Raw genomic sequence first — 9,734 nt, 5'->3', positions numbered from 1 at the left:
TTGCCTGACTGGTACAGACACTGGTCTGGGACTGAGGGGAAAGTGGACATGACACACGGGTGGGTCAAGGGGCGATTTGTTTAAGAACTCAGAGGCCAGACTGAGACTTTAGACTTGACTTAGGAAACCATTCATGTGCTAGATGATATTTGAGTATTTTTTTTACAATTTACTGTTTTCACAATTGATGCATTAATTCCTAGGTTTCTACAAATCCTGCATTTTTCATTGAGTTCTGGCTAATAAAATCTTGCCGAAGTCAGAGACTGCAGCCTTCTTATCTATTAGTTACTTGTAAAAAGAAACTCTAGAGAGAGAAGTATTGTTAAGGTATAAGACAGAGATGAAATTCAGAGCTATGAAGCCATTCTCAAGACCTTGTTAGAGAAAGATGAAGGCTGAGAATATAGCTCTCATGACAGAATTTTTATTAGTAGCTATCCTGTTCAATATTTTATAGTTTTTTAAGGTTATCTGGAAAGTCTCTTTAAAAACATTGGGTCTTCAGAAATTTAATATTATTTCCTATGGTAGGAAACCTCGACTCTCAAAGCATTGCATAATAATTGGTTGTCATGGGAAACTGCATAACTATCTTAAGGGTATATAAATAGCCTAAATCCCTTTGTTGTGCAGAGCAATCTCAAAATACCATATCTGACTCTTCTCATGTAGTCCCAGAATAAAATAAAGTCAGTGACTCTTTGTCCTAAGACAACACATTTGAGAGATTTAAATTAGAAATTTGGCAAATCTATCATATTCTCTCTGCCTTGCGGGTTTAGAAATCTGGATCAATCTTTTATAGAGATATTTCTCTCTGCTACAAAAGTTCAGAAACCTAGAATCATCTTTTATATGAGGACTCTTATTAATTAATTTCACAGAGAATGCTGTATTAAAAAAACAACAACAGAATATCAAGTTTATTAATTCAGTTGAAACTCTTTCTGCAAAGGGGACTAGATATTTATTTTCTCTGGTCAGAGCACTTTTGCCTCATAGGCAGTCTACCCAGAGAGTCAAATTACAATTAGAAGTTTGTCTGATATACCTGATATCAAAACAAAGGGAATTTGATCATTTGAGTAGTTAATGGCTTCAGCCTAAGTTAAGATGACACTCTCTCATCCTGCTCCCAGGACCAGAACATTTGATGGATTTTTTGGTTCAGAGTCCTGTCACCCCTGGATGATACATGGATGGATGCTGATAGACATACTCATGTCTAACAAACAAATCCCCTCCCGATGGACACTTTCTTTCTATAGACATTTCTAATACATTTACCAATCCAGAAAGGTAGGGATTCTTAGCTATGGGTTTATGAATAGGATAACGAGATTCTCGGGCACCTAAAAATGGAATGGATATTTCGTGTCTATGGAAATTTTCTCTAAAGAGGATTCATAGCTTTTACCCTCCAGACAGCTACACTCTCCTTTCATATCTCATGGAATATGGATCTTAAATAGGAAGACTTTTTAAAATCATAAAGCTAAATAAAAGCCATACGATGTAATTTGTCATAGGGAAGTTAGTGTGGATTCACTATTCATGACTCTGTGGCAAGAATGCACGAAATTTCATTCTGAGCAAGAAGCCCATGTTGTGGGTTCTGTGCATAGACACAGCTGACAACATGTTTGGTGACTGGTATGTCTACTGCACTGAAGAAATGGATGAAAAGTCACCCCAGTTGTTGAAAGAAGAACTGGAAGCAAATGAAAAATTTTAAACTGAGTGTAAGAGGGCAGAGGAAAAATGGAACAAAAAAACCCAAAAACTGAATAAGCCATTCAATGATTTCCATATCACATCCCTAGTGGTGTATACTGGGCACATTACAACAGAATTTAGCAGAGCCGTAGGAGAATGTCATCAAAATTCACATAACTTTCCGATCAAAGCCTTCCACTGCTATTTGACAAGAGCTCCTCAGCTTCTCAATCCAGGGAAGTATTATACAATTCATAGAGGCTCTCCCACCAGGTGCCTGAATATTCATTGCGGTGGAGGAGGAAATAAATATTTTGGGCAATTTACCTCATATTTTTTTCTTAACAAATAGCTACTCAGCCACCTGTTAACGGAGAGGGCTCATTCTTTGACATCAGAACCTTTTTAAGAATTTCTATTAAAGAATATGCTTTTCATCCATGTGAATACAAAGTGTGGATTCCAGGCTGTGAGTTTTGGAGTGTCGACATTTTTAAAAGATGAAGAAAAATACTATTAAACATTAACTTTAAAAAATATTAACTAAAAATATTAACCTTGAAAATTATTTTTAAATCACAGTAATTTAATCTGCTTTTCCAGTAGCTAAGTCTGGGTCTATGGTCCAGGTGGGAGTGGTGGGGCCATTATGAAATGGAAAAGGGGGTTCTCTGCTACCAGAAGCCAACAGGGCAGAGAACAATGGGCTCTTCTACCAACTGCTGAAAAGTGTTAAAAAAAAAAAAAAAGGTCCTTAAAAAAGGGCTGATATCCTGGAATAGAAAGCAGCTCAGGTAGTTTTTAGTCCAACTAAACTCTCAAACCCCCTGTTATGCAGAAACGTCAGAAAGATCTGCTAGGCATCAAGAAACATGAATCATGGAAAATACCAGAATGTGTGGCAATGGGAAGTGTCAGGGTAGTCAGGAGACCTGGTTCCAGGCAGAATGGTGCGGCTACTGCAATAATCCAGGCAGATATCCAGGTGCCTGAACTGAGGCTGTGACTATGGTGATCAAGGGAGGTTGGGGAACTGGTGTTCTCCATGAGGTGTTCTAGGAGGAAGACCCAAAAAGCTGGGTGGACTGGGAAGTATGGTCAGAAAGGATGATGGACCTCAAGATTTCAAAGGTGGAGTAATTTCAAATTTTGATTAGATTCTAGGATATTTCCATTGAAGTGTGCTCTGAAATTTCTCTAGAAAATGAAAGCATTCTAAAGACAGAAAACAGAAACACAAAGAATTTTTAGTTTCAAAACTGTTTTCAGTTCTAGGGCAACTTTGAGCTTTCACAAACTTAAAAAAAAAATAAATTCATATCAGGATTTAATGGAAACAGGAAAATAGGCCAGAAGAGGAAAGATGCTACTCAATATTTGAATCAAATGATTACCAGCAGATACTGATAAAGAAGCTAGATTCTATCAAGAGTCAGAAAAACAATTAACAGGTGAGTAGGACAAATATTTCACAAAATTTTTGGTCAGAGAAAGAATTTGTTGCAAATAATAGGATTTCTGTGAGGTCAAAGCCAGAGATACCTTCAGGGGTGTAGAGAGACAAGCACAGAGGGGCCTCCATAATGGTGATTCAGGTCCCTTATAGGAAAGTCCTCTCTCACAGGTAGCTGCACTCAGGACACCAAGTCACTCAGAGCTGAGGACCTGCAGCCTAAAGCGCCAAGACTTAGAAGTGGGAGAGACTAAGTCAACCATCAGGCTTGCCAGCATAACTATCCGAGACTCTCGGGCTGGAATTTCCATTAGAGAAGACAAGAACTGTAGGCTAATATCCTTGGGATCTTCTTGGGGATGTTACAGGAATTCCTGGTAGGTGAGAGGTGATTCTAGCTGAGAGTCCAGAGGAGAGGACCCGAGATGCCCTGTGCCTGGATTATGGATTGCAGTGTGTTGCTGAAATATTTCTTCCCTTCCCAGGCACATGAGAAGGTCCTGCCTTCCTGGCCTCCTGGTCCTGCTGCTTCCTGCTGAGGGGTAGTCCACACCTGCTTCCTGATTTTACATTTTCTTCAGTGCAAAGCTGATATAAAAGGAAAGGGCGGGAGTCCAACTGCTTCCTTCGTTACAGCAAATATTAGGAGGCATAAATGGAAACTTTTCCTTGGTTCAGTTACTGCTTTTTTTCCCCTACATAAAAACCCAAAGGATCTCCTAGTTGCACTGTGAGATTATGTGACTTGTTTTGAGAATTTCTATCTAATATGACATATATTCTATGTTTAATTCCTTCAGTGTGATTCATAACTATATGCCATCAGCAACAGTATTAAAGATATATATGTACGTTGTGATTATAAATATTATACATTGAAGAAATAAATGATCTACAATAACATTTCCCCTTCCGTGACTTTAGAGAATCCTGTAGGCTGTGTTAGTTTCTGGGTATGGTTTTCCACAGACTTATTTGAGTAGCTCATGTGGAAGACTTTTCACAGCTTTTCTTCATGCCCTGAAAGCCCAGGTAAAATGCTGAAAATCATCCCAGACCAGGGTGTTTTGATCTCTGTGCTATTGACATTTTGGGTTGGGTAATTATTTATTTGTGGTGGGAGGAGCTGTCTTGCACAGTGTAAGATATTTGGCAGCATCCCTGGTCTCTATTCATTAGATGCCAGTAGACCAGCAACCCAGTTGTCTCCAGATATTGCCAAATGTCCTGTTGGGCAAAATTGCCCATCAGGCTTGCCAGCACAACAATCCAGAGTTGTTGAAAACCACCTGGTTGAGAACCACTGTCTTAGACAAATCCATCTCCCTTCCCCACTGGACACCTAATTGGTCATAAAGTCCTGTCACATATACCTTCTTGAATTATTTCTCAAATCTATTCCCTCTGTTCTGTCTCTACTGTCCCTGGTCTCCTAAGCAAATGCACAGATGTGTTCTAATGTTTGGATGGAACCAGGAAAGCTAATCCGAGAGCACCGTGTGATCTAAGGCTGAGGCTGTAGTAGCTGATGGCAGACATGGGTTGGTGTCCAGTCAACACCAACTCTGGAACCTAGGCATGCACCCAGCACAAGGACTTGGCTTTAGGAGGAACTGGGCAGGACTTGACTGAGGCCAAGTCAATAACACTGGGTACTACCTACCTAGGAGTACCTACTGTGCACCAGGCACTGCAGAAAGTACTTTACCTGTAACAATAACAATCATAGTTAACCTTGATTGAGCCTTTAGTCTATTTCAGACACTGAGTTCAGTGTATTGTGTAGATTACTTTCTTGAATTCTCATGATAATCCCATAAAATATTCATGTATTTATTATCTTATATCATAGATTAGAAAACAGAGTCATAGAAAAGTTAAAAATTTGAAAATACTCACATTTAATTCTTCCCCAAATGCTCAATTCACTTAACTATTGAGTACCTACTATGTGTCTGGCACTCTTATAGGAATGAGGTAGTATTATCAACCCAATATTATAGATGAGAAAGCCGATATCAGAATGTAAGGGTTGTAGTCCAAGTTTGCACAGCCTGCCAAGTCAAGGCTATCTGTCTGATTCCAACACCGTCCACTGTATCCACATTAGAACACAGAGAGAGGAACCCCCGGGCGGTGCCTCCTTCTGACCTGTCTACTTTGCTGGTCTGCTACACGATAAGACCCTCTCATTCATCTGCTGTGGTTCAGGCTTCGTTCTGGGCATCAGAAGGTGAACAAGACATTCCCAGATCTGGCTTTCATGGAGCCTACACCAGAGGAAACGAGGGGTGACAGGAAAGACAGCTGTTTAAAAAACTCATTCCAGAAATCGTTAAGTACAATTGTGCTCAGTGCTGGAAAAAAGAAGCACAGACAGGAAGTTTTGAAATCATTATGGAGGAAGCCAGCCTTGTATAGGAACTCAGGGGTGGCTTCATGTGAAGGAACATTTAGGCTGACAGTTAAAGACTAAATAGCAGTTAATTGAGCAGTGAGTCAGGGAGGAACTGTCTATTGGAATGAAAAGGCCTGGAGGCTGGGAAAGAACTTGTCCTTAATGGTCAGAGGCTGTGAGTTAGGATAAATAACAAAATCCTAACTCATAAAGATAACCGGAAAGTTTTCATGTGTCTTGTCCTCTTTTTGGTTATAAGCATGGACTCTGGAACCAGACATCCTGGGTTCGAATTCTAACTCCTTTATGTATTGACTGTGTGACATTGGGAAAGTCCCACCTTCTCTGTGCCTGTTTTGTCATCTGTAAAATTAGAGCAAAAATTTCCCCTATGCTGTTATGAGGATTAAATGAGCTAATACACATAAAGCACTTAGAAAAGCATCTGGTACATGACTAGTGCTATTGATGATGATGATGATGATGATGATGATGATGATGATGATGCAGTTTGGTACATAAAAATTTATATCCGACTCTCTTCATTTTATAAGTAAGTATCTCCCTATGTTATGAAAATTTCTTTGTAAATTCACACTGTGTACGAGCACACATGCTTGTAAGAGCATGTGTTATTAGTTCAAGGTTCATGTGCCCGATGCTTCAAAATGCTAATATTTAATAGATCAGAGTTTGGAGTAAGGAAAGGTTTATTGATGAAGAAGTCACAGACGGAGAAGATGGGAGCTCTCAATAGTTCATCGAATCCATCTTAAGAGCTCCTCAAATTCAAGCGTCCTATAGGTCCAGGGAAGAGAGAAGGGGTGGGGCCAGAGGTGGGTGAGGGCTCTAGACAGCCAGGCGCCAAGGAAGAGCGCAAAATCTCCAAATCTGTGATTCCAGTCGGTCTGTTGACCTCAGCTGATCCGAGTCCATCCGGCACTGAGGCTCCTGTAAATTTTTGATAAACAGTCATTGTTCTGTACACACTTCCTCAGGAGAGGCCCCTCTGACACAGGGCTGTTCCATGAAAATACTCAAGCCTCAAGAATTCCTCTAGTAATTAGCATATCTATAGGAGCTAATAGGCTGAATCAAAGAGAGAGAGCATTTCACTGGTATACATGGAGGAACTTCTGTCAGCCGACCAAATTAGCAGACCAAAACAATATTTCCCTTTGTGATTTGGAAACATGAAATATAATTTAACTTTATTCTTAAAATGAAGTTGGGGAAGGAGAGGAAGAGGTCAGAAGAAATGTCATCTACCCACAGTTCAGAGCATGCAGCCAAACCTCAGATGAGCTCAAAACCCTGCTTGTGGTTTCCCGCTGCTCTTTTGTAGTTTAGGTTTGCCGGCCGTCTATCTGTCATAAACTTTGTATAAGTTTGGGAAAAAGATAAAAGTTAAGCTTTCAGTATTTATAATAGCACCAGCTTAGGACATCATAAAGAAAATTTCATTTTTTAAGGCCAAGCATGCCAACCCTGAAACTATTTTATTTCCTCATATTTCTTTATAGTATTTATATATAAATATTATATATTTACATATTTTTTGTGTAGATCATTTCATCATCATTTTAGCCACTAACTATTCTTCTAGCTTTAGACATTCATGCCTTTTCTGATTTTTTTCATTGTTATAAATAATGGTCTATAAACATTTTATGCAGTTATTTTCTTTATCATTACCAGGGTCAGAGCGAATGAGAAATACACAAGGTTTCTAGTAACTGTCTTTTCTTTCTTCCGAATCTTCAGTGAGAGGTTCTACCTATTTCTCAACCTCTGTAGATGTAATCTCTCTGTTGTTTACTTAATATTATCTGTATAAATCCAACTCCAGTTTCTAGAATGAATTCTGGCCATTAAGATGGCTCATGTAAGCCCAAATAGTCATGGACAAAGCAAATATTTATTGAATATCAACCATGTGACAAGCAAAATACTGAAGAGGACCCCTCCTAGGCAAATCTATGAATTACTTAAGGTAGAGAATATTTCCTACACTTTTATCTGTGATTATGTGCATTAACATGACAGACTCTTATCTATAAAACTAAATATTGGTAGAAATAAACCAAAGACTAATAATAAGCCTCTCTTTTCTGATGGAATAGCTTTGATAGAGCAAGACCAGAGATAAAGATTCTTCTTCAGTGGATAAGAGTAGTGGGAGTGAAGGGTGGTGCAATGGATCCCCCAAAACACCTGAGCCTGGGTCACACATGGGCCCAATGTGATTGATGTTACATATATGCCATTTGAAGAAGTCACAGTTTGACCTAATTTTTTTCCTCTAGCTCTCTCTAGGAAAGAGAATTTGAGTCCCATGCAGCTGAGGCAGGACCAGGAATAGCCATTAACTTGTAATGACCCTAGTGAAAAGATGTCTGCATTTGGCCACATCAAGGTAAAGTGCAAGTAAATAAGCCTGGTGCATATACCCAAAGCTTCCAAGTCAGGTCTTCATGGCCTTATTCTCAAATATAAACAGATGACAAAGATTACCAGACATTTGAAGAAAGCCTGCAAGATAAAAGAGAATAATCAAGACAAAATAATAACATGTTATAAAAGAAAAAGAAACAATCAGCACCAACAATGAGCTCTCAGATATTAAACTACTTGCCGAATTTTGAGTTCAATAGACTAGAAGATAAATGCACGTGAATCTCCCAGGTGGTAGAACACAGACAAAGAATCATAAAATATGAGAGAATGATAGAAACAGCAGATTAATCTAGGAGGTACAACTTCTAATAAAAAGATCCTCTTAAAAGAGAACACCAAGGGCAAGAAATCATCAAAGAATAAAGATAAGAAGTTTTCCCGGATGTTAAAGACCAAGTCTCCAGATTAAAATGGTCCATCAATTTCTCAGTGTAAAGAATTAAGAGACACACATCTAGACATATTATTGTGAGATTTCAGAAACCTAAGGATAGAGAAGATTCTTAAAGCTTCTAGAGGGGAGGGAGAATAGGGGAAACAGATGCCTTCCAAAGGATGTAAATCAGACTGGCTTCAGATTTAGATTTTCCATTAAGAGTACTGGAAATGAAAAAAACAAACAAACAAAAAACCCCCCAAAAAACTATATAGTTCCTTCACAATTCTGAGGAGAAAATACTTTTAATCCATACTTTTACATCCATCCAAACAAAATCAAGTGTGGCGTAGATAGAAACATTTTCAGATATGCAAGGAATTGTATCTCTCATACTTCCATTTTTAGACAATTACTCGAGAATATACTTAAATCAAATATGAATTGTCTAGCCTGGGTTCCCTGAAAGCAAAGCTAAGATAAATAGTCCTCTGCAAAATGTAGAACCGAAATTACGAGGTCAGGGGGAAATCAGATAGATGAGATACACCCTAAAGTAATATCTGCAATGTACAATTGGGATATTCTCATCTAGCTCCTTCTAGTGTTGACCACAGAAACATAACACATATACAGTTATTTAAAACCTTTCACCAGAGGAGTATAATGTTGTCTAGGCCACCAAATTATAGCCTACATTATAATGACAGGATAATAGAAGGGTCTGAATGACAAACCTAATACAGTCTAGGTATGGGCCACACTGTAAGACGATCCAGGGCAAGAGCTCAGGTGGAACCAAGAAAGAAGACAAAGAAATAAAAATTATCAGTTGTGTGTACATGGATAATTTTAGGTTTGTGGGCTTAAGAAACTCTTATGTATGGGCATGCCTGCCTTTTCTCTCATGATACAAAACTGACGGTGCCAATAAACCAATGTAAGTAAATTTTCAGTACCTGGACTCTTCTCCATGTCAGCATTATTTCATGGACAGGCCCATGACCCAGAAGATGGAAGACCTCATTCTCTCAAAATATCTCTAAACTGAATTCAGAATATAACGTTTATGAAAGTATCTCCCTGCTTCTTAGTTCTACCAAGAAGAGTGAGAAGAATTGTAAAGATTAGCTGTGGTTAAGTAGAGATTTGTAACTAAAACCAGCCCAGTCTTCTTATTATATCCTCCTTAACACAGTAATTTGTTCTTAAGAACACATGTCCAAAGAAATAGTCACTGTTCTTCCATGGATACATTACTTGCAAATTGTGTGAGCAGAACTCTTTTCTACTTGGGATACCAAGTGGTGTCAATGTCATCTGGAGGGGCT

This window comes from Pteropus vampyrus, unplaced genomic scaffold (genome assembly GCF_000151845.1).
Source record: "Pteropus vampyrus isolate Shadow unplaced genomic scaffold, Pvam_2.0 Scaffold311, whole genome shotgun sequence".
Classification (NCBI taxonomy): domain Eukaryota; kingdom Metazoa; phylum Chordata; class Mammalia; order Chiroptera; family Pteropodidae; genus Pteropus; species Pteropus vampyrus.
This window is presented reverse-complemented; position numbering follows the sequence as displayed.